The sequence below is a fragment of the Camelus ferus genome, chromosome 7 (genome assembly GCF_009834535.1).
Source record: "Camelus ferus isolate YT-003-E chromosome 7, BCGSAC_Cfer_1.0, whole genome shotgun sequence".
NCBI lineage: Eukaryota > Metazoa > Chordata > Mammalia > Artiodactyla > Camelidae > Camelus > Camelus ferus.
In genome coordinates this window covers 58,901,946-58,926,882 of record NC_045702.1, presented here as the reverse complement: position 1 = coordinate 58,926,882, position 24,937 = coordinate 58,901,946, and the positions used below count along the sequence as shown (strand labels likewise).

Sequence of the window (24,937 nt, the reverse complement as noted above, 5' to 3'; positions counted from 1 at the left end):
ACCTTTGAAATTATGGTTGGACCAAGAAGTTCTCTTTTACTTCTGAGATATATTAGGAGAAGAGTTAAAACTGTATCAAGTGACTTATTTTACTCTTCGTTGGCACCACTGATTTTTCTCTTTAATCCTTTCTGTTAGTTTTAGGATTATGTATTACTATAGTAATAGAATGGGTAATAAAAATACAGTGTATTTTATTTGTCTTTGTAATACTTACCACTAACATAAAATTAATATTCCTGAATTTAAAAATAATCAAAACAAAAAGGCAAATGGGATATATTTGGGATTAATATGCTAGGTGATTGATAGTATAAAAAGCTTAGTTAGCTTGGGTAGGGAAAACTAACAGCTTTAATAAAGGAATGGGCAAAAAGGGACTCTAACAAGAGGTCATTCTATGATTTTTATATAAATTTGTTAACTGTTGCGCTGCATGTATATGGTAATAGTGAAAAATTTAAAGTATAGACGTCCAATGATGGAAGAAGAATGAAATTATAACAGCCATGATAGATGGGTTAGTATGCAGCTATCAGTAATGCTGTTTCAGGAGATTAATGATGTAGAAAACTGCTCCTGATATAATTAAACAGTGTTTATCTTTGGGTGATATGATTAAGGATGATTGTAATTTTCTTCTTTATACCTCACATTTTCCAGATTTTCTGCAAAGATCATGTGCTACTAGTAATTATAAAAAAGTTAATAAATGTGATTTTTAAAAATGCAGTTGGATATACTCAGTATTTTTATTACCAATCTTGTATCACAAAGCACAGGCAAATGCATTCAGTGAGTCAACCAGCATCTTAGAAATATATTTCCTAATTTCTCCCTTTAAATTTTATAGGTTAAACTTAGACTTCTCCATGTTGAGTAAATAATGTCAGCTACATATTTTATATGATTTCTTGCTGAGTTTTGTAAATGAAAATTAAAAATACAAATATGTAGACGTCTATTCAATATTATAAATGGCCACTAAAATAAGAGAAGAAACAGAAGGCATCCAGACTGATGGAAAAATAAAACTGCCTTTATTCACAAATATGATTGTCTATGTAGAAAATCTGATGTAATCTCCAAAACACTCAACTGAATTAATAAATCAGTTTAGCAAGGTTGTATGATACACAATCAATATACAAAAATTAACTGTACTTTTATATACTAGCAATGAAAATTTCAAAATTAAAATTTTAAAATACCATGCACCATCAAAAAATATGAAATACTCAGGGATAATTCATACAAAGGATGTACAAACCTGTAGACTGAAAACTATAAAGCATTGCTGGAAAAAAAACCATACGTAGTTTCAAAATTAAACTTTATCTAGTCACTTTTTTTTCCCCTAACCTCTAGAAGACATATTTAGAATCTTTAGGGTGCTACTGAGATCAGAAAAGAGTCATCAGTGATATCTACCTGGTATAGTTTTAAGCCTTTTTAAGCAGCATGAGGAATCTTCTCATGTTTAATTTCTTATAGATCATACTTAAATATTCATAATTCTCCAGTAACCTAATTTGATAAAAATTAAGTTGCTACTTAATTGTTAGAAATCTATTTTAATTTTTCACCTTTTTAAAAAGTATTGGAGAAGGTTGCATGAAGGCTGACAGTGTGTTAGGATTGGCAGAGGAGGTTGGTAACCTTCTGGCAGGTCAGTCAGAGAGGATGGAAGTCTGGTAAATAGACTCACTTGGCTTGGAACTCAGTAGATTTAGGAAGGAGACTCTAGGTAGGTTTGTGCCACCCAGGATTGTGAGAAGTCCTGGTAATTGATCTTTCAGTATACCCAGAGATGATCACATACTGACATCAGATTCACACTAAATTTATGTAATATTGAAGTATAAGCTAAAATGCTGATTTGCTCATTTCTATGGGTAGGGGATTGGGGGCTGGTGATGGGGGCTTTCCTTTTCCAGGAGTCAGAATGTTTGTATTTAGATCCAGGGCTCCTTTCACAGGTGTCTTCAAATTTATAATTTTTTATATTTTAGAAAAGAGGAATAAGATTGAATTTAAAAGAGATACCCCAGTGGGATCCAGATTGGTACCTTGTAATGAAATACATTAATATTTCTGCAGTAAAACATTTCACTGTTCATATTAAGTGGAGTAAGTAAAGGCTTCATGTCCATTTAGGTGAGGATTTGCTACCAGATAAGTTCTGAAAGAATTTTGGTTTTTGAAACTTCTTTGACTTCAGAATTCCAAGTAAGGGATTATAGACCTCTATTAAGCTTTCTGGGAAACTGAATTAGTGTTTAGCAGGTTGCCTGGTAAACATGGAATTAAAATAATGGGAGGTGGGTAGGCATGAGAGATTGTTTATCAGGCCTCACTGTGCCTGCAGTAGAAAACATCCCTTTAATTTACAGTAGAAAACACTGTATATCCTAATGCTTCACCGCTCTTTTTCCTTGGACAGTGCTGAACACATACTAGGAAGTTTGCTATCTTGATGCTTTAGTTTATTTTAAGCACCTTTTTTTCTGTCAAAGCATTATTATTATTATCAACGTGCTAATAGTTTAAGCTACCTAGTTTGTCTTCTGGCCCTGAGAGAATTCAGATACTTCACATTGCATGTTGATTTAATTAGCTCAGTTTCTGGGGGAAGGATCATATTTATCTTATTTACAAGTTTTTGCTTTTCTCCACTCCTAAATCAGTAGTATTTGAAGCATTTCTAAAATAAATTGAACTTTAATTTCTAAGTTTTTAAACACTAAAATATTTATGCTTTATTTGAATAGATTTTAAATGTGTATGGTGTATTTTCCTTCCAAAAAACATAGAAAAAAAAATAGCAGAATGTTATGTGGTGTATGTTTGAGTATCAAAGGTTTCTGAACTTTGCTGTAGTGAATTTTCATTTTGCTGAAGATGAAGATGCCTATAATTTGTTTAAAACTATCCTACTGAGCACTTGTCATAGGAACTTACTCCCTTGCAAACTAGGAATGGCAGCTGATGGCGTGACAAATACATATATACAACATATATATAAAAACAGCTATAACAACATCAGCATGCAGCATCAGTGGGTCTGGCTTCCAAACACCCAAAGCTATGACCCCTCTAAAAGGCACTTTGTTCACTGCCTAACACTTAGTAGTTGTCTGTTACTTATTCATTCTATAAAGGATATCTATGTATAGTTGATACTTTCTAGCCAATAACTATAATTAACACCACTTTAAAAATTGCCATGAACATCTTTAAATGCCTTTCTTTACAAGGCTAAGAATAAGATGCACAGGGTGAGAAAAACTTATTTTAAAATGTTTGGAAATACGTACAATTTTGATACAGTTTCTGGGTGCTCATAACACCCTTGGCTACTTCATGTAAATTACTTAAAATTTCTAGAGTACTTTTAGAAACTGCAATATGAGTATATTGTAATTTTATAATGAAGTCTAATGAGGGCAGAGCCATCTCAAAGAGAGATATTTTGATGTTTTCTCTACTCTGGAATTCACTTGGAGATAATCAATTTTATTTTTCCATCATCCTCTCTTCCTTAACACCTTCCTTCACTTCCTCCTCTTCATTTTCCTTCTCTTCCTTTTTTTCAGTCAACAAGCTGTCTCTTTTGTATTGGCTAAATCTTTTTCCTAGTTCTCCTTCAGCCTCTCTACCTTGTTATTGTAAGGCTGCTATTTTGCTGTCAGATTACTCCACATCTATTTGGTCTTCAGGGGAGATGCCAAGGTTTGTGGATTTGATCTCAGGGTGGAATTTTGAGCAGAAGTCAGCTAGTAGTGGCTTTTTGGGAGCATCCTTCCTGCTTCCCTTAGTTGGTCCAAAATGCTTTATTTCTAGGTAATCAAATTTGATTTTTTCCCCCTAGACATTGTCTTCTACATCTCAGAGCACTTTTTAGAAAACTACAAAGGAAAAACAAAACCGAAAGCTGCAATGCTGATGGGAGCTTTGAATTTTTCTTCTTTTGTACCTCTGGCTCCCCTGTGCAAAGAAGGCAGAGCATACTCTTTGCTCTTTGGTTTCTTATGTCACCTTTAGCCCTGTTGACTCATTGTTAGCTAGTCTCTGCATACAATTTTAAAGAAGAATTTGGTGGTCTCATGATTATTATTAAGATAGTCATAAATGTGTATATTTAAAAATTGTATAAAATATGACTTTCTATGCCCTTTTTTCAGCTATTGTATTTATTTGTGTTACCTGCTAGGTTAGTCAAATGATTAGGACAAAGAATAATAAAGTTTGAAGCTTGATACTTTTGTTGTGTTTATACCTAGGAATACATTTCTGAAAAGTTGTTTATAAATTGATTTTTTAAAAAAATTTATATTTTAAGTATACTAGCAAATTGACTATTTAAAGAAATTCTTTTGTGAATTGTTTTGTAAAGTGAATAATCAGCCCATAATTTCTTTCTTTGTGCAAACCTGCATTTGCATACATCAAATTTGTTTTAAATAGGGTATGACTACAAATGTCAATGCATATTTCTAAAAAGGAGAAAATTTAATTTCTGTTTGTGAAGAACAAATTCAGATTTGGCACTTTTGATAAGTGAGACACACTAGATTATTTGAGTTCTGTTCTTTTTCAAATAAATGCTATCAAAATATGCTCTATACCTTAAAGGGATGGCAGGAAGTTCACATATTAAAATTGAACTACAGTATATCTTAAAACTATACTTTATTAATTAGTAATAGGGCTAGTATGAAGTTATATAAAGTTTTAAAAGTTATTTAGTAGTTTTATCTTTTTTCTTAAAAGCATAACTGGAATCTCAAATCTTAATGATTTTTTTTCTTTAAAAATTTTACTTTATCTTTGTACTTGCAGAGGTAGATGTATATGTTGCTTTTAATTATAGTATGTTTGTTAGCTTTCTACTTACTGTAGTTTGGTGATACCTAGCAGTTTATTGCTCTGCTTAATACTCGGATGGTAATTCATCCTTTTAGTTTGAATACTGAAATCTTGTTAACCAGAATTAACCATAAGCAGCCATTTATTCCATAATACCGCATAAATATGGTAGATTTATAATGAAAAATAAAATGTAATTGCCATTGTGTAATACTTTAATGCACTGTGGTTAAATAGACTTTTTCTGCAGGGCTGTCTGGGAACCTAACTACTATTTGTTACACTGTTTCTCTGGGAAAGTATATACAAATTAAAGCCTAGAGCATTGGGAACTTGCCCCGTCTCTCAGCTCCTCCGCACAGCCTGTTGGATAGTTACTTGAAGGAGAATCCTCTCATGATTTAACATGGACACTGTTGTATTCCATGGAAAGTAAAGCTTTCCCTTGATATCTGAGGAAGAAGTCAGTGGATTAGAGAGCCCTTGGAAATGTAGTGGGATCTAAATAAAGTCAGCCATTTGTTTGTTCATGCCTTAATAAGTTGAGTGTCAGGGTAATCTAGAAGACATTATTAAGGACAAAAACTGGTAAGAAAGTGAAGAATCCACAGCAGAGGTTTCACAAGTTCAAGGTGAGACATGAAGAAACTGTTCCAAGTGTAGGCTTTTAATTATTTAAGGATGCTGGTCACACTCTGCCAGGGAGGACTAGACAGAAAGAGCCCAACTGAATTTATTTATTCATTCATTCATTCAGGGCCTACTGTTTTTCAGGGGATATAGAGATTATTACATGGTCAGTATCTTTAAGGAGTTTATAAGTCTGGTGCAAGTCTGTATAAGATAGAATGAGACTCATTGTACCTTGAAGAATAGTAGTTGAGAATGTTGGTCTTTTGACAGTAGGGCAAACAGAGTGATGTGAGTACAGGAGGAAACTTCTCTTTGCCTTAGCCGTTCAATTTATGATTACGAGGCAGTTCTCTACCCAGTGTATCAGCCTTGTCACTTGCTGTTCCTTCGTATGGCTCCGTTCTCTTGGACTTTGAAGATCTTTTTATTTTTGAGTTTCTTTTTAAAATATAATTAAATTACCCCATGAGAGATTCCATTTTAAACTATTATCAGATGACACTTTAATAATTAACAATGACATTAATTAACATCCAGCCAGTTATACTATATGACCTTGGATAATTTGATTAGCCACTCCAGGCCTCAGTTTCCTCAGCAGTAAAATGGGAATACTAACAGTACTTAACATCAAAGGTTAAAGATTAAGATAAAATATGCATAGTAATTGTTCTGCACATAGTAAGTTCTCAGTAAATGTTAACTATTTTAGCTCTAGTGTGTGGTGGGAAGGAGATTGATAGGAAAGAGGCAGGATTTCCAGGAGAGTTTTGAAGGTATTGAAAACAAATTTTGTCATGCCATTATTATTAATTCTTTCTTCTCTCTTATCTTTCATATCCGATTAGTTGCCAAGTCCTGTTGATTCCTTTCACCATATCAGAACTCTGACCTGTTGTCTCCATTCTCATTACCTCTGGATGTTTATAGTAACTTCATAAATAATCTTGCCTATGGTCTCTTTTAACTGTCAGCTTATAAAACACAACTATGGTCATATTATTGCCCTTGTCAAAAACATCAGTGTTTTCCCACTGACCTCTCTTTAACCTGGAGTTCAAAACTATGCAAAATCTGGCTCAAATATATTTACCTACCTTACATCTCAGTATTCTTTGTCAAGTATCCTAAGTTCCAGTCATATTCAGCTGAGCATTTTTCTCTGACTGTGGCCTTGAGTTGTCTTGGCTCTCATTCATTCATTTGGCCTAAATGTTTTCCTGTCTTTTTCTGTGTAGCCATATCCTAAAATGTCTTTCAAAACAGCTCCAATCCTTTGCTGTCAACTCTTTCTTGAATAATTCTTCCAGTAAAAGGCAAAACTCCATGTCTTTTAATTTCCAAAAACATTATTTTGTGTTTTTGTTTTGCTACTTAATGCTTTCTATAATGTATTAGTTATTTGTGTACTTTTTTTTTTTTTTTTTTTTTTTGGTACTAGTAGAGGGTAAATTCCTGGAGGACAAAAACTGTTTTACCTCTCTTTGTGGCCTTTAAATCTCCTGGGATGGTAGTTTACTTATAATAGATGTGCAGTAAATCTTGTTTTTTTCCTCCAAAAGAAAAATGTGATTATTTTTCAGATGAAGACCAAACATGTTGGATAAAAAGTTGACCAATCAAATATGTGAATTATAGTTTATAAGGATTAATAGTTTAAGCAAAGGCTTTTACCCTAATTATGGGAATTCTTAAAATTTTTTTCATAAATTCATGAGAAGTCAGTATTACGTTTCATAGAGTACTAAGCTTACTCCAAGCACTTTAATTCATATTCTCATCTAGGTATACTGTCATTAGGCATATGAATGTATGAATAGCTGGTTCAGTTTTTAATATATATTTTTTGTTACATATAAAACTTGTATCAAACATCTGTGGTTCCTAATTATTCAGGACAAGTTAAAGTAGCTTAATATATCTGAGGTTTTTTCCATTTAATACCGTGTTTTAAGTGCCCAAGACTGGGGAGAGATAAGTAAAGAGTACTTAAGAAATTTGAGATCATGAACTAGGAGAGACCTAGGATACCCATAACTGCTAAAAGTCTTTGAAACAAAAAAAGAAGTTGAGTGTCTGTCATTCAGTTTCTTTAAGCTACAGTGAACACTATTTTCTCTCAGGAGTAGAGAAGCTAGGAGCAACTGTGTGTGGTTATTTTCATTAATTCTTCTAAGAATATTTACCTTGTTTACAGTTGGATTCATTCTAGTATTGGGAAATGAATACTCCAGTCAGATATTTTTTTTTTTGTTTAAGTGTAATTTCAGAAATCTCCACACGATGGCAGAAGATCCTTATATTTGGAAACACAACTAAATGAAATTCAGATAAACTGAAATAGTATATGTCCTTTCATGTTTCTACTAGTAATTTTCACGCCTGTATTGTCTGATAGAGATATGTTACTGCCATTTAAAACATCTTAAATGTTTTCACTAATTTTAAAAATTAAAAAAAAATTTTTTTCTCTTACATATACTTTTAATCCATTTTTGAAGGTTTCTTGGATTTCCCCTGAATAGTGTTTTAAATATTTGTTTTGGTAAATGTCTTTTTTCTTAGTCAGTTTAGAGGAAATTGAATGCAGTTATTTAGTACTTACACATAAATGTATGGAACCCAATATGTGGATTTTTAAGGAATTGATTCAACATCCGTTCTTTTGTGTTAACTTGCCTAGAATTTTGAATGGCCACATCATGCTCTCTTCACTGTTTTGTTACTTCCTTCCCTTCTCTATCACGGTCAGGTCTTCTCTGAAATTTCCCCTGTCTTAATTTAAGAAATTCATTCATTCTGTAAGTATTTATTACTTAGCATGTTTCGTGAACTGCCCTTGACACTGATAATTCATAGTGTTAAAAAAAAATTCACCAGATGGGATCTTCGTTTTCTGGAGTTCATGACCTTGCAAGGAAGATAGCTACCATATACATTATCGTGTTTTGAGTTATGCCTGTGGTTCTTAGTAAAACAACATACTTCTTATAAAATGTTAAAAAGTATACAACTTTTACATAGGTATGGTAGATTAATAGTGATAGCATGAATTAGATGAATGATAGCCTGAAAAATCTAAAAAAGACTTGGAAATTTTGTGAAAACTTAAATAGGCCAATGTGGGTTTTTGTTTTTTTTTTTTTTTTTAAAACACCAGATGATAGATTATCTAGGTAAGAAAGGGAGGGGGAATAACATGACATTTTTATTTTGGCTAGTAATATTCCAGCTTTTTTTCTTATGATATATATTATATATATATATATATAAAGCTGTTTTACTTTTTTATGTTCATTAAGCTTTATTTTTTTTAAATCAAAGTATAGTTGATCTGGCCTTTTTCAGTGTGCAGATGTTTAATATCTGAATTTAATTGTGTAATTTGTTAAAACTGGGACGCTTGGGAGTTTAGAAGTTCTAAAATGATACCATACAACACACATACACATACCTGAAATGTGTATTTATTGACTTACAAATTTGGTTTATTATACTGATAGAACTAAAAAATAGTTATTTATGTAAACTATTCTCAAAAATAAGATTTTAAACTGTAAAAATTATGTATATCCATTTAAGGCAAAAAAAAAAAAAATGCCCTTTACAGTGATTATATGACCATTACAAAAAGAACAGAATAATTACTCTTGAGATATATTATTTTCTTTTTAGCTGTTTTTGTCTGTAATACTGTGTCATTTTTTTCTGAAGAAGATAGTTTTTGCAGCATGGTTTTGTTACTTAAAATTGTTTCTTAAAATTGCCCGCAAGCTTTTTCAAAGTTACATTTTATGATTAATATATTTGAATTGTTGACATCTTTAATTGTGAAAACTGTCTTTCTGTAAGTGTTGAGATACTAAAGGAGCTTAGGGCAAATTCTGCTTGGTGGAGGATATTTCCAAATCAGTATTTTTGTATTGAAATACATAAATATTTAAAAACCGGTATTTTAACAGGTACTATCCTGGAATCCCCAATTAGAGTAGCTTTCTTTGTTTTTCTTGTTCCCTTTTAAAGTTTTATTAGGTAGAATTATTACAGTTTGACTGCACATATACATTATATTGCATGTAAATACATATATACAATATACTGCACATTTTTTTTAGTTTACATATATGTACTGATCATTGTTTCTAAGAACAGATTAGAGCTTTAGCTTTTTAAACTTAACATAGTTATTAAAGGAATAAAACCAACCACAAAGTAAGAATCAAGAGAATGCAGTAATCCAATCATAAAGGACAATCAAATGTGCTTACACATATTCAAGAAATCATCTAAGTTATATCATCTGAGTTATAAACAGTAAGTTCAATTGTATCTTTTTTTATTTAGATTCCACATATAAGTGATATCATATGGCATTTTTCTTTCTCTGTCTGGCCGACTTCCCTTAGAATGACTATCTCCAGGTCCTTCCATGTTGCTGCTAATGGGATTATTTTATTCCTTTTTATGACTGAGTAGTAGTTCCACTGCATATATGTACTACATCTTATTTATCCAGTCATCTGTTGACAGACATTTGGGTTGTTTCCATGTCTTGGCTATTGTAAATAGTGCTGCTGGGAACATTAGGGTGCATATGTCTCTTTGAATTACATTTTTCTCTGGGTATATGCCCAGGAGTGGGATTGCTGGATCATATGGTAAATCTATTTTTAGTTTTTTAAGGATCCTTCATAGTGGCTGCACCAATCTACACTCCCATCGACAGTGTAGGAGAGTTCTGTTTTCTCCACACCCTCTCCAGCATCTTTCATCTGTAGACATTTTAATGATGGCCATTCTGGCTGGTGTGAGGTGATACCTCATCATAGTTTTGATCTGCATTTCTCTGACAATTAGTGATACTGAGCATTTTTTCATGTGCCTATAGGCCATTTGTATGTTTTCACTGGAGAATTGCTTGTTTAGGTCTTCTGCCCATTCTTGGATTGGGTTACTTGTTTTTTTATATTAAGGTGTACAAACTGTTTGTATATTTTGGAAATTAGTCCCTTGTCGGTTGCATCATTTGCAAATATTTTCTCCCATTCTGTAGGTTGTCTTTTTATTTTGTTGGTGGTGTCCTTAGCTGTGCAAAAGCTTGTAAGTTTAATTAGGTCCCATTTGTTTATTTTTGCTTTTATTTCCATTATGCCAGGAGCTGGTTCAGAAAATATGTTGGTGTGCTTTTATGTCCGAGAGTGTTCTGCCTATGTTTTCCTCCAGGAGTGTTACAGTATCTGGTCTTAACATTCAGGTCTTTAATCCATTTTGAGTTTAGTTTTGTATATGATGTTAGAGAATGTTCTAAATTTCAGTCTTTTACTACAGTAACTTTCTTTGATAAATATTTTTCTAAGATAAAACTTGTCAGATAAATTGTTTTTATTGGTCATTTTGAATGTTTTACCAAATTCAGATACTCCAAAATCATAGGCCTTTTAAATATTCATCTGTTTTGGTATGAATATAAATACATCTAGCTATAAATATTGGAGCTCCTTCAAAAGCTTGTTCCCAAAAGTTGAGATAGATATGCAGTGATATAATTTCAAAATTAAATCTTGTATACCATTTGTGCTCTTATTAAAATTTATTTTTTCTTGTTTTTGTAGCAGTAAATTTCAGTCTTTCTGTTTGTAATCTTTTCAAAAAATGCCATTTTTCAAAAGTGTTAAAAGCTTTAAAGTTTTGCCTCTTTATTTGTTTCACACTTTAAGAATTCCTAGTGATTTGAACAAAGTGCAATCAAAATATAAGGAACTCCTTTACAAAAAAAGTTCAGTATTATTGTAGGACACTTAGGTTGATTTACGAATTAGTTTTTAAAAAGCTCCAGTATTTCTAAAATCTGCAGGTAATAGGCAGCACGAAGATAGAAAGTTCAAGTAGCCATGCTGAATTGTTGCATTTAGTGTCAGCCTTGTTACAAAAATCGTGTAGATGATTCTTTCTATGTAAACTACAGATTTTTTTGTTTTTCGAAGTGTCAGTTTTGACAGCAGATCTATTTTTGTGAGTAGAATATCACAGTTTGGGCATAGTTGTAAATTATGTACACTCCACAACCAATGCCAAGTACATTCCTTCTCTAAGGGTCTCTAATTTTTAATAATAACTTTGTTTCTTGTCATTCTGCTCTACCAAAATTTATATTTGTATTATCATTGTAAAAACAAATAATTTTATCTTTCGTACTGACCTTTCAAAGAGAATTTATAGTAGCACTCAATGTCAGATCTTTCACCTTTAAGAAGTGAATTTCTAATACCTTTACTTTGATTCAATGAATTGGATAAAGACAATAAGCTATTCCTGGACTTAATTTAATTGATCTTCTATTTGAAGCATCTGGTATCACTGATGTCCAGCTGACTTCATTTAACTTTTTGCAAAGTTGCTCTTTTGTAAACAGTTTAACTATTGCTTTTTATTTGAGCATAAAATAATCTGGAGTAAAAATGAGTAGAAGTAATTTATATGATTAGTGATATGATATTGAAAAAAACGCTTTTCAGGTAACGTGTAAACATACTGTCTGTAGCTATACATGGTAGTTGTCTCCATGTGTAGCCTTCGTAAAATAATTCAAAATCACTTTAAAGTAGATGCTGAATCAGTGAATTTGCGTCTTCTGCTTTCATTTGGTCAGTGACACTGCAGTAGCATCCATGTTGCACATTTATTAATGGATTTTCTTGAGAAATGGAAATTCTGTGCTTAATTTTTATTCAAGATGCATTTTTTAAAATGCTTATTGGTGCCAAAAGAGTTTATGGTAAAATAAAAAAGCATTACTGAATAACATACAAAAATAGTTGTAGATTTGTGCTGCATGTTAAATGACAGAGCTACTCTGGTAGGATCAAACTCTCTGTATACTGTGTTTATTCCATATATACTCTGTTTCCCTTATGTATTTCATATGTATCTAATGTATAATTTCTCCTGTTTCCTACTGAGCCTGCTGAATGGCAGTTTTCTGTGTTTGGCTGAAGCAGAGACCAGGGCAGAACTGCCTGGGAGGCTGAGTATCTGGTCAGGCAAGCAGAGTCAAAAACTTATTTATTTGACTGTTTTGCTTAGATCAGGAGGAGTTACATCTCTGGATCCTCTGTGCACTTCCTTTATCAGTCAGGCCTTATATGCTGTCCTTGAAAGGAATGTTTTATACTGGCATCAGGAAAGAGTTGGGAAAGAGACATGATTATTAATGGTCATCTTCCAGAGATAACTAGTTACTACATTGAGAGCTTGTCTTTGTTGTATATCTGACACTACTAGACTGGACTGTGGCTCAAGCTGAAAGGACAAACTGGAGGTATGCCCATACCGTCCCAGCTACCTTAATGTGACTGTTAGCCTGGTAACAAGTGAAAAAATACAGGACAGTTTTTAACCTGGTGAAATGTCAAACCAGTAGTCATAAACCTGGACAAAGAATGGATGGTTGCTATAGTTTTATCTACTTTAAGTTTATCTGATAGCAATAGTTTGGTAGAGAAATGGTGTACTGTAGTTTTATACATAAAATAAAATCAGTCAAGATTTCTTAGTTCTTGACTTTATCCATCCATTTGCTATATCATCTTTGTCCTGTTTCATGGTTGATTTGTTCCTTAATTTCTTCATCTTTCCAATAAAAAAAAATTTGCTTTGGACCCAATTGGTAGGCCATATTACATGAACAGATGAGGCCTGACAAGACATTTGGATCTTAGAGAAGTAAAACTAAATCTAAAAGAATTATTTGCCTTGTAAGGTAAAAAGTTGAGGTTACCCACATAGTGTTTCTAAGGAATACAAGTGAAAAAGTTTCTCTAAGCTTAAGGGCACAACTGGCTTCCTGCAGGACCTTGTGTCCTGGAATGCTCGGTTCATCTCTGTAACTGATTTTCAGCTTCAGATCTGTGCTGGGGTTCAGACTCCCGGGAGACTGTATCCATGCAGCTTGTAATTTCTGTTGGCTACAGGGGGCGAGGTCAGGCTTCTGTCTGATCAAGAACTCCGGAAAACCAGCTCCCTCTGCCCTTTCTCCCTTCAGTTTTTGTAGGTCTTCAACCAGAAGTTTCTCTGTAAGCATCCTTTAAAGCCATTTGTTCATTTTATGAGCTAATTTAATTAAACTAGATAATACAAATTATAAATCTGTTTAACTGGCCTGCCAAACTGTAGCACATCCAAATATCATACACCAGAGGCAGATGCACGGGTTGGAGGGGGAGGTCTCTGTCAATTTGGTGACATGAGGGAACTGGAGAACTAACCCATTATTTCTTGCCTGAAATCCTCCATGAGTTTGACTGTATTACACAATTGTGAGGATGCCAGTGACAGCCTGTAATTTAAATATCAGTAGAACAAATTTTTTTTTAATGTTTTAAATAAAAAACCTAGATAGAAATTCTGCTATTCTCTTACCTTACCCCAGTGGATTGCCCTTCTGCTATCCCTGTATCCCTGAAGGGCTCACGTCCGACTCTGGAGACAAGTCGTCTTGAGAACTGAGAGAATTTCAAAGATCATTTTACTGCCTCCCTAAATTGATTGTTTTGTAGTCTCTAGACTTCCTCATGTTATTATTCCTTTGTGCATGGTATTCTTGTTAGGACATTGCCTTCTATTTTCTGATAACATTACACTTAGTTAGAACCTGGCAATCAGTACAGAAATGCCAGCCATTGCTAGATTACTTGTCTTAAAAATCTTTTGGGGAGTGCGTTAGTTAGGAGAGTACTTCTTGGACGCTGACATCTATATTCTCCAGGAGTGTAGAATTTGAATCCTTTTACTTTTTTTCCTCTTTTTTAGAGTCTCCATTTCTTTTCATCTTACAGATACCTTCCTATTTTCCCTGTGTTTATGAGTAATTCTTTGAAATGGAAAGATAACATGTGCTGTAACACTGGGAAAAAATAATTAGAAAATAATATAGACTAGGATCATTTTAAGGAAACCCAGTATACAGCACATGAACCTAAACTGTGATTAATTAGGACTGATTATTTCCTCTCCAAAGGGATTTCTAAACATTAATAAAGTTTTCAGGAAGAAACCTTTTTATTCTATAGTTCATTTAATGCAGTTCGACTTACAAAAATTTTATTCATGAAATTTTTTCAAAATTTTCCACTGTAAACTGAGGCACATATCTGTATTTTCATTTTTGACAGATTCCTCCTGTTAAGAGATTCCAGTTAATGGAGTGAGTCAGTATTAAGCAATACTTGGACAATCTATGCTACTATATATTATTGTATTTTACAAAAATGTAATAGTTAATGATACATTTTTTGTTGGGGTTTGGGGAGAATATATAATCTTTTTGAGGAAAATGTGTACCTTATGCATTTCAGCTATAATATATTCTATTTTACTTTATACAGTATTACATATATTTATGTAATATGTCTTTGTGACATACTTACTTCAGTATTAATGGCCTATATAATCAGAAAACTCAATGTATGTTAACTAAGTAATACTAAATGCTAAATCTCTAAATATGAGTGGTAAATTGCAAAATTCAGTAACTGGCATTTTGATGCCACTATAAGGAGAAGAAATTCATGATACTCTTTTTAAGTATGACATATGGCACTGTGCTGAAAAGAAAGTTAGTATTTTGTGTCTATTTGACGTTTTTGAGATGCTGCTTCCTAAATTTAGTGAAACTATTGTTAATATTTTTGTTTAAAAATATTCAAGATGAATGCAGCTTTAGGGCTTTGGTCATCCAAGTAAACTGTTAACAATTACATGGTTTTCCATTTGTTACTTTGCCTTATTATTGTTTCAAATGATTCTCTTTATTATTCAGAGCTATTCTCTTGTCATATATTTCTCATCTGAAGCCTTATCATTCAGAATAATAATTGAATGGATCTGAATACAATTTGAACAGATTTATATTGACTGTGTTACCCTACAGTTTTAGCTTGAAACTAGTCATAGTTATCTTCACAGTTACTGCTCCCAGATGCTAATGGTAAAACTGACTCAGGTGAAACGCACTTTGCAAGATAAATTCCAGCAAAGTGAAATTTGAGTATATGTAATTCTATTTACCTAATGATTTATATTATGAAATTTAAAACTTGGTGGGGGTGGCCAGTATGCATTGCTCTAAGTAACTTACTGAAAAGCATGTCTGTATACATTTAAACAAACTATTTTTGTATTTTTACTTTTTAATTTTTTGTTAGTCAACAATATAAAGAAAATACATTTGCTGAGAGCCTAATTAAATAAGAACATAGTATGAAGAAGTCACATATTTTTCTTTTAACAAGTTCCTCATTTAGCATGCATATATTCTAGACTTTTTAGATTCTAGGTCTGAAGACCTAGACCTAGGTATTATTTATAAAATTAATGCCCACTTCTGTAACAAATAATCCCCAAATCTTGGTGGCTTAATATAATAATTTGTCTTGCTCTTGGAAAGTGTGTATAAATGTTCCTGTTCTAACAGCTCTCCCGGAGGGATCTCCTTCTAAGCAGTGACTCTAGAATCTAAACTCCTTCAACATTTTAGACATGTGGCCATTTGCACGACCTTCTAAATTCCCAGAAATACATGGGTGTTTTTAAGAACCCTTACTCCCCAAAGCATCTTATTCATCAGCCTTTGCTTCTAGGGTTTTTGGTTGGTCTGTTGTTTGCCTTAACTGTTAGCCCTTGCCCCAGGTATCAGTGAGTAGCACATCTGCCTTACATGATTTTGTCAAATGTGCCCTAGTGGTCCCTTAGCACTGGGAGGGTTCTGAGTAGGACGAGATCAAGTCATGCCCTTCGAGCTGCTCCTCCAGAGAGTCCCCAGACAGGTACAACAAACAATCCCAATTTTTTGAGAATTGGGTTTGTTCTACTTTCTCTGATTCTGGGTACCTGTACTGGGAATGTGAGCTATTGTCTTCAAGACCACTGCCAATCTGGAGAGCATAGGACAGGACCAGAGTGGGCTAAAATACCACAAGGCTCTCTGAGAGTCAGCTATTTTTTAAAAAAAATTTTGACTAAATATTGATTTGGTTGCTCAAAGTTTTCCATTAGTTTCTGGAGTTCTGAAAAAGTTGGTTTTCACAATTTTTGCCAGTGTATTTTTTCCTTTTGTGGAGGGGTGAGCCATTGAGGAGTTCCCTACTCCACCATGTTTGCTCACATCTGCTTCTGTGATTTTTTAATGATTAATAATGGTTCTGTCCTGAGGATATTGGGAAGGGAGAGATGATCATGACAAGGAGATGTTACCCATTGGATACTAACAGAAAGGTACCCAAATGGAGATGCACTGTAGGCAGCTATAAATATGGGACTGTAGTGAAAGGTAGAGGTGTCAGGGTTTGAGATGAGATTTTGGATTTGGTAATGTCGAACCTCTGGAACTCAGATGTGAATTTGTAGAAAGAATAGCAAGGGACTGCTGACGCCTTAGGTTTGGAGAACAGTCTATAGTCATGTAAAAGAGAATGGAAATCGGTGTGCAGTAGAACTTTTTTTTTCAAATGGGAAATTATTTTTGGAATTTGGTATAAAGTGACACAGTAATTTTCTACTTGTGCCAGTTTCTTTGTCATTTCTTAAAAGGATAATTCATGTATAGTCTTTGGGACTCTACTTCACAGTAGCTGCTGTTGTTGGGATTGGAAGAAGGAATGGTTACAACAGTTTCTCTGCTTAGTTTTTTAATCAGAGAATCACTAATTTGTTAACTTTCTTTCACTTTTCTGATTCCTTCCCCCTCTTCAATCTTGGGCACCTTATTTCTAGTTACTATTAATGCTAGGGCTTTTTAATCTCTACTAAATTGTCTTAACAACCAATTTAGCAAATACTAACTTTCACTTATCTAGCTGGTTCTTCACGTATTCAAAATGATTTTATACTGTTTTCTGTTTCTTCTCATTCTCCTTTTCTTTCCAGTCTTTACTTCTCTCATATTTAACACATATTAAGATACAGGCTACAGGCATTTATGAAAAGGCAGGAAATTTATCAAAAATTCCTACATACTTTGCTAATTTCCAGGGTGAAATACTAGAGGCTTTAATTAATTGGAACTGCCAAAAATCCCATTAAATTTCAAAAGTGTAGTTCATAAATATAATATTGACTGAATCATAACCTCTTGGGAATTTCAAAATAATTTCTCCCTGATGATTTGTAAGTTGTCTTTAAAAAATCAGTCCATAATTAGACTGTAAAAGAAAGGATATGATCATGAAAGTTTTAATTGCTCCCTAAGTGTAAGTTTACCAAAGTAATAACATTTAAAAAAAAATTAGAATAGGACAGTATACTATAGACTGTGTTATTGAAAGTAGAAACACCAAAAACATTTCCCCTAGCATATTGGTTTAGATGATGTTAACAATTTGTATATCTATTAATGAAGTATAGAGATTTTAAGGAAATTATATTTAGAGTTGAATATTCAATTTTCTGAATATGTATTCTTTGAAATACTATTTTTCTATTATTGTATGAGGAATAGTATAAAAACTTATATTCTCTATATGCAGTAGAGATTATATATCCTTCTTGGAAGCTGGTCTCATTATAAGGCAAGGGCCTAACTCAGAGAAATGGGAAAACTTGTTAAGGGACACAGGGGCAGGAACCCTGTGGTGTGCAGCATCTCCACTTCTCTGCATTTTCTTGCTGTCTTCATATGACCTTGCAAAACTGGGCAGTGAGGAAGATGACATAGAGCGTACTGGCAGGGTTCCCCTTTGCTCACTTGGCAGCATAATAGATGGGTCCAGCCTACTCAGTTGTCACATTCTTCTTGGAACCCGTAGTGACTAAAATTTTTAGTGGCTGTAGTGGTTCTGATCTCAACTTGTTTAAAACTGTAGTCTAGCAGAGCAGACTGCTGCTGTTGTTGCTTTTAAGTTTTTCTTGAGGCACTAGGTTTATTTACTTTAGAGGAGTTACTGGGAATTGAACCCAGGACCTCATGCATACTAAGCATGCACTCTACCACTTGAGCTATAGTCTCCCCCCGGGCAGACTGCTTTTGGAAAAAGATCCTAAGGAATACTTTCCCTGAGTGGAGTGTACATCAGATTTAACCCTGTGTGATCTGGATGTCTCATTGTTATGATAATTGAGAACTGTTATGGAAATTAATGATTTTTATATTTTACTGAGATTTTATAGTTATATTTAAGGGCTTTTTAAAGATACGTTCCAAATCCTATTTGAGAAGTCATTTTCTTTAAAAAGAATGGATAAGACTGTGTATGAAATGGCACATTTGATTTGTAAAAGGGAATTATTTTTCTTATGCTGATTTTAGTACAGTATGGTGTAACAGTTACGAGAAATAAGCCAGAACTTAAAGTTGAGCTTGAGACCTACTATGTAGGCACATGAATTATAAATGATGAGAACTTTTTTTCATGGTTTTTGTTCTGAGTCATTTGAGAGATTGGCCATTATGCAAATGTGTCCACTTTTTTTTTTACTTTGATGAAAGTCTAAAAGTTATACTTGATAATGTTGGAATTATTTTACATATGAAACATATGTGCCTCTTAGTTTCTAGTAAATCTAGGCTGACATGTTTATGTCCATGAATATCCCAGAAACTTTCCAGTGCTAAATGTGATATATATAAAGCTGTATATTGTAGAATGTTTTTCTTATGTTAATAATGAATTATAGGGCTGTTATTTTTATCCTGAGATCATACTAAATACATTTAAATTTCCATTTTACCATAATGCATAAAGATTTTATTGAGGAAACTAACCTTCCTTCAAGCCCTTGATACCATCTGAATGTTAATATCTTGTTTAAAAAATTTTAAATTTAAGATATACCAAAGTAAAATAAAATTACAAAAAATCTTGGCAAGTAAGACTTTGGCCTTTTTAATCACTTAAATTTTATACTGATAAATTTTTAGAGACTACAACCACCTACAAATTACGATTATAGTACTTCTGTTGAAATTTACTTTGGTATTAAGTTAAGCTCCATTTAACTATATTACTTTATTTTCCAACAGACACTCAGTTGATTTCAGTAACGTTCCAGGGTTCACATTAGCTTTTCACTTCCAGAATGGGAATTGATTTTTCCAAATATTTACTGGTGCCAAGTATTTAAGACACATTATGATGTGATAGTAAAAATAGTATTTTATTTGAATCTTTCGTTAAATCTTATATGGTCTTCCTCTGTTATAAAGTTGTTTAAAATTTAATTTAAAAGTAATCCTTAGAAACTTTGATTTGGTTTTTTTTTAGCATTAATGGACATGTAATACAGAACACATTATGTGGTTTTATTTGATTGTGAAAATTAATTAAGGGAGGATAAGTCAAACTGGTCAGAAGTGTTTGATATTTTAAGTACACTTAAGTTTTTAGCGTTACCATAGTTGTCTTTGTTGTACCTTACAGTTAAGAAAGACTTTTATTTGGTGAAAAGATCTCCAGGGCAACCCTTCCATACTATTTCTTTTCACAGACACACTTAAAACATTTCAAATTTATTGTTGAACAGCTGTCAGTTCCTGGATATTAGAGGGCAGAATAAAAAGCAGTGTTTATCGTAATTGGTGCCTTCTTCCCAGGTATTTACGTTAAGCAGAGCTGATCTTCTGTGCGGGCTGTGAACTTACATATGTGTTTGTGTGGAAATTGACAGGATGCAGCCTTTGTGAAGGAAGGGGTCAAGAAAAGAGAATGTTAAACCATTGTAGTATCATTCTCGAACTTTAGGCTATATAAGAATCATCTGGAGGGCTCCTTGAACACAGATTGCTAGATCCCACTTGAAGTTTCTGATTCTGAAGATCTGGGATGAGGTCTGAGTACTTGCATATTTAACAAGTTTCCAGGAGATGCTGTTGATGACTCTTTTCTGTTACAGATACTTGAGACAGAGATAAGGCTGACAAGAAAACCAGAAGGAAAGCTTTTACTTTAGGAAGTGAAGGCAGATGGGAAATCTAAGAAGCAGTTAGGTAACAGGGATATGGAAAAATTGGTTTTAGTTCAGGAACACTTACCCGACCTTCTAGAAAGACAATACCAGCAAATGTTTTTAATTTTTTCAAAGTTTTAAATTTACATAGTTTCAAAAGTCAAGTAGTACCAAGACATTTATAATAAAAAACATTGCCCTATCCCATCCCTCCCTGTTCCTGCAGTTTTGCTTCCCAGAGGTAATAACTTTTTATTCTTAAATTTAATTCATAATTACATGTTCAGCTGATAGATCTCACACATACATCCAAAAATGCCTTTTTACTACATGCATATTACCTATAACAAAGAAAACTAAATTGGTAAGCATCTGGTTGAAGTACAAAAAAGAGGAAGGGGCAAGCATAAACATTCCTAAAATGCAGATAAGTAGAATTGAATAAATAAGTTTGATTTAACATATGTAAGTTATCATTGATATTAACCTTACTCAATTTGCTGTCTAATACTGTTGTTTTTAAAATGTGAATCCTTACATACAGAGGGCTTTTACAGCTGCAGTTTTAACATTGGTCTCCCTGTCATCCCTATAAATCAGAAGAAAGAGGGCATTTCAGGTGGAGAGACCAGTCAGAATAGAAGCTTAGAGGCAGGGTAAAGCAGATACACAGATGGACCTAATGGGAAAGGTGATTTGTTATTTATTTGCTTATTACTTCATTGATTGTTCATTGTCTATTATGTGAATAAAACACCTTCCCTGCTGAGTAGGAGCTTTAGGTCTAGTAGCTGTAATAGATATATAAATAAAAAAATAATGAAACTGTGATAAATGCCAGAGTAGAGTTGGAGATGTGTATGTGTGTTTGTGTGTATTTTATATATATATATATACACACACACACACACAGATATATGTATATACATGTGTATATATATATATGTATTACTGTGGGAGTAGAGAATTCCAATTAAATCTAAGTTGAAAATAATTTTGGACTGGTTATCTGGGGTTGGTTGATAGAATTTAAATTTGATCCAGTGGGAAATAGGACACAATTGTAGTTTGTTACATAAGAGAATGACTGTATTAATGTCATTGTTTCTGAATGCGTAGTGGCAAGGTAATAATTACCTCCCAACTAAACACAAGATGATTGATTCATGGCTCTTTTATGTAGCTGTGACAGTCATGCCACCAGTCATCTTGATGAACTGTCTGAGTTGTTCACTGAATAACTAGGGGTGAAATTTTAGGGTGAAACTAGCCTACCAATTTGGGGAAGGAGGGAGAACAGACTAATATAATTTCTCATAATTTGCTACATACTGAGGCAGTATATTATTGTCATGTAAACAATACAGTGAACTACAGGAAAGATGGCAAAATAAATATATTAGGGAACATAGTTTAAAATGATATATCATGGCTATGAGGAGTTCTTTTATCAGTGATGGAGTAGCTCACTTTTTAAACGATGAAACTAGCAGGCTGAAAAGCAGAGACATGTCTCCATGAGCATCATCCTCTGAAAATGGTTTTTGTCAAGCAGTCGGTAGATTAATCATCATTTGAGAAAGTTTACACATATATAAAATAGCTACTCTGATACTGTCCTTTAAAAAGTAAAAATAAAATAAAAGCTAAAAGAAACTGATGTGATAAACTTTTTACTATAGAGACTTATTTTTAGTGTGGAGGTTTTATATGCATACAGAGAAAGGAGAAGAGGAAGGCATGGACATCCTTAGTACTGCTTTGAGGTTGAATTTTTAGACTACACTTGTATTTGTTTTTTGGGGTGGGGGGTGGGAGGTAATTAGGCTTACTTACTTATTTTTAACAGTGGTACTGGGGATTGAACCTAGGACCTCGTGCTTGCTAAGCATACACTCTACCGCTGAGATAATACCCTCCCTTCCCCTGCACATTTATTTATAAACTGGCAAAGTAAACTTGACTTCAGTAGGCTATCTGAAAAAAATTTTCCTATTTTTGTTTGTTTAGTTGCTTGTTTTGCCTTCATTTTGGTTATCATTTGGTAGTCTATTAGTATGGTTTTTGAAAAGTATTTTATTTGAAAATAAACATTTGACTTTCAGATATAGAATTAAAGAGACCTTGCCTCTTTAATATTATTTTGATTAAAAATAGTTATCTTAGGGGAGATTTTGTAAAACAGTATAAAGGAGAAATTAAAACCATCTTTAAATAATTATGTTTATATTAATCCTGAGTATCCTTTTTTATAGGAATAATATCAGGGCCTGAATTCTGATGTTTATATTTGCATTCAGAAATTCCTTCAGATTTGTCAAGTTCTGTTTGTGTGTGTGTGTGTGTGTGTGTGTGTGTATAAAATGTGAGAGGTAATATAACAGGCTGCAATGCTAAATTGGCGGTTTTCCTCGTGAAACCTTCAGAGTCTAACATAAACAACGTAATAACATAAATATACTGCCTTAAGATGTGTGCTTTAAGAAGTGTATACAGAGTGCCAGTGGAGTACTAGAGGCATGCTTGGGGCTTGGGAGTGCAGGTGTCATGGAGAAGAAAGTGATAGTTGAGCTGAGTCTAGAAATCTTGTGCCATGGGGTGAATAAAGATATTCCAGATAGAGGGAATATGTGGCTGTTGTTGATCCATAAAAGAGCATGGAATTTATTTGAAAACTATAGGTAGTTTGTAATGAGGCTGGTGACAAAAGCAGGGGCCAGATGATGAAGAATCTTATGAAACAGTAGAAATAATAGATGCCATCCCTATAATTTGAAAAACCAAATGTGTGTCTGAAAGTTATTCATTAAGCATACTGAGAGCAGTGTATAACGGCTTTTATGACTAAGCTTGGTGCTCAGGGATCAAAATACTCATTTGACTGACCCACGTACTCTCTCACTTGAAAATGCTTAATAACATTTTATAACATTCAGTGCCTTTTTTAATGCCAGAGCAGTTAAAGAGGTCCAGTGCCTTTTTTAATGCCAGAGCAGTTAAAGAGGTCTGTGTTGGGACAGATTTACATTTGGGCTTTGTGTTTTCCTCATGCCTTTTCCTTTTTTTAAAAAAAAAAATCATGTTGCTCTGTAAACTAATTTTTTTCCCTCTTGCTGTTATTTCTCTTTTTAAATCTATGGATTAATATCCTAAGTTCATTTTTTATATGCTTAATCATGTAGTCTTCTCTAGTGATTGAGTATTTTTGGTTTTTGTTTTGTTTTTTGGTTTAGTTATAGATATGTACTTTCTGGGCAGCTCATGTAACATCATTGTGATAATGCTACACTCCCTCATGTGGTTCATTCAAATAATATTTAAATATATTAAGACAGTATATTTTAATTTTCTGTTAAAATTTTTTTTCAGAAATAAAGTAGTATTTAATGTACCAATAGCCTGCTTTAGGTCTTGGTACACAACCCCAAATTGAAATGTAAAATTATTGTCCTTTTTTATGTGATTTTAAAAATACATTATTTAACTTGATATAGTAATTCACTTGATATTTTTATATGTATATATTTATTGAAGTATAGTCAGTTTACAGTGTCAGTTTTTAGTGTACAGCACAATGCTTCAGTCATATGTGAACATATATATTCATTTTCATGTTCTTTTTCATCATAAGTTACTACTAGATATTGAATATAGTTCCCTGTGCTATACAGTATAAACTTGTTGTTTATCTCTTTTATATATAGTAGTTAGTATCTGCAATCTCAAACTCCCAATTTATCCCTTCCCACCCTCTTCTCCCTCTGATAACCATAAGTTTGTTTTCTATGTCTGTGAGTCTGTTTCTGCTTTGTAAATAAGTTTGTCTTTTTTTTTTTTTTTAGATTCCACATATGAGGGATATATGGTATTTTTCTTTCTCTTTCTGGCTTACTTCACTTAGAATGACATTCTCCATGTCCATCCATGTTCCTGCAAATGGCATTATTTGACTACTTTTTATGGCTGAGTAGTATTCCATTGTATAAATATATAATGTATATTTATTGTAGTTGGAGTTTTGATTTGCATTTCTCTGATAATTAGTGATATTGAGCATTTTTTCATGTGCCTATTGGCCATTTGTATGTCTTCATTGGAGAATTGCTTGTTTAGGTCTTCAGCCCATTTTTGGATTGGGTCATTTGTTTTTTCCTTAAGTTGTATGAGCTGTTTATTATATTCTGGAAATTAAGCCATTGTCAGTCTCATCTTTTGCAAACATTTTCTCCCATTCTGTAGGTTGTCTTTTTGTTTTGCTTATGGTTTCCTTTGCTGTGCAAAAGCTTGTAAGTTTAATTAGGTCCTATTTGTTTATTTTTGCTTTTATTTCTATTGCTTGGGTAGACTGCTCTCGGAGAACATTGCTGAGATTTATGTCTGATAATGTTTTGCCTATTTTTTCTTCTAAGAGGTTTATAGTGTCTTGTCTTATATTTAAGTCTTTAAGCCATTTTGAGTTTATTTTTGTGTATTCACATGATCTTTTAATAGATTGCTT

At 33.1% G+C, this 24,937-nt stretch overlaps 1 protein-coding gene and 1 long non-coding RNA gene across 2 annotated transcripts in view; one reads left to right on the top strand and one right to left on the bottom strand.

The window, feature by feature from the left end:
• Positions 1-24,937, top strand: part of SDHAF3 (succinate dehydrogenase complex assembly factor 3) — a 67,905-nt gene that overhangs the window by 6,134 nt on the left and 36,834 nt on the right. The gene's annotated exons all lie outside the window — the stretch shown is intronic.
• Positions 19,762-24,937, bottom strand: part of LOC116664964 — a 37,746-nt gene continuing 32,570 nt past the window's right edge. Inside the window, exon 4 of the long non-coding RNA XR_004321530.1 lies at positions 19,762-20,406. This is a non-coding gene — a long non-coding RNA (uncharacterized LOC116664964). The remainder of the gene's footprint in view (positions 20,407-24,937) is intronic.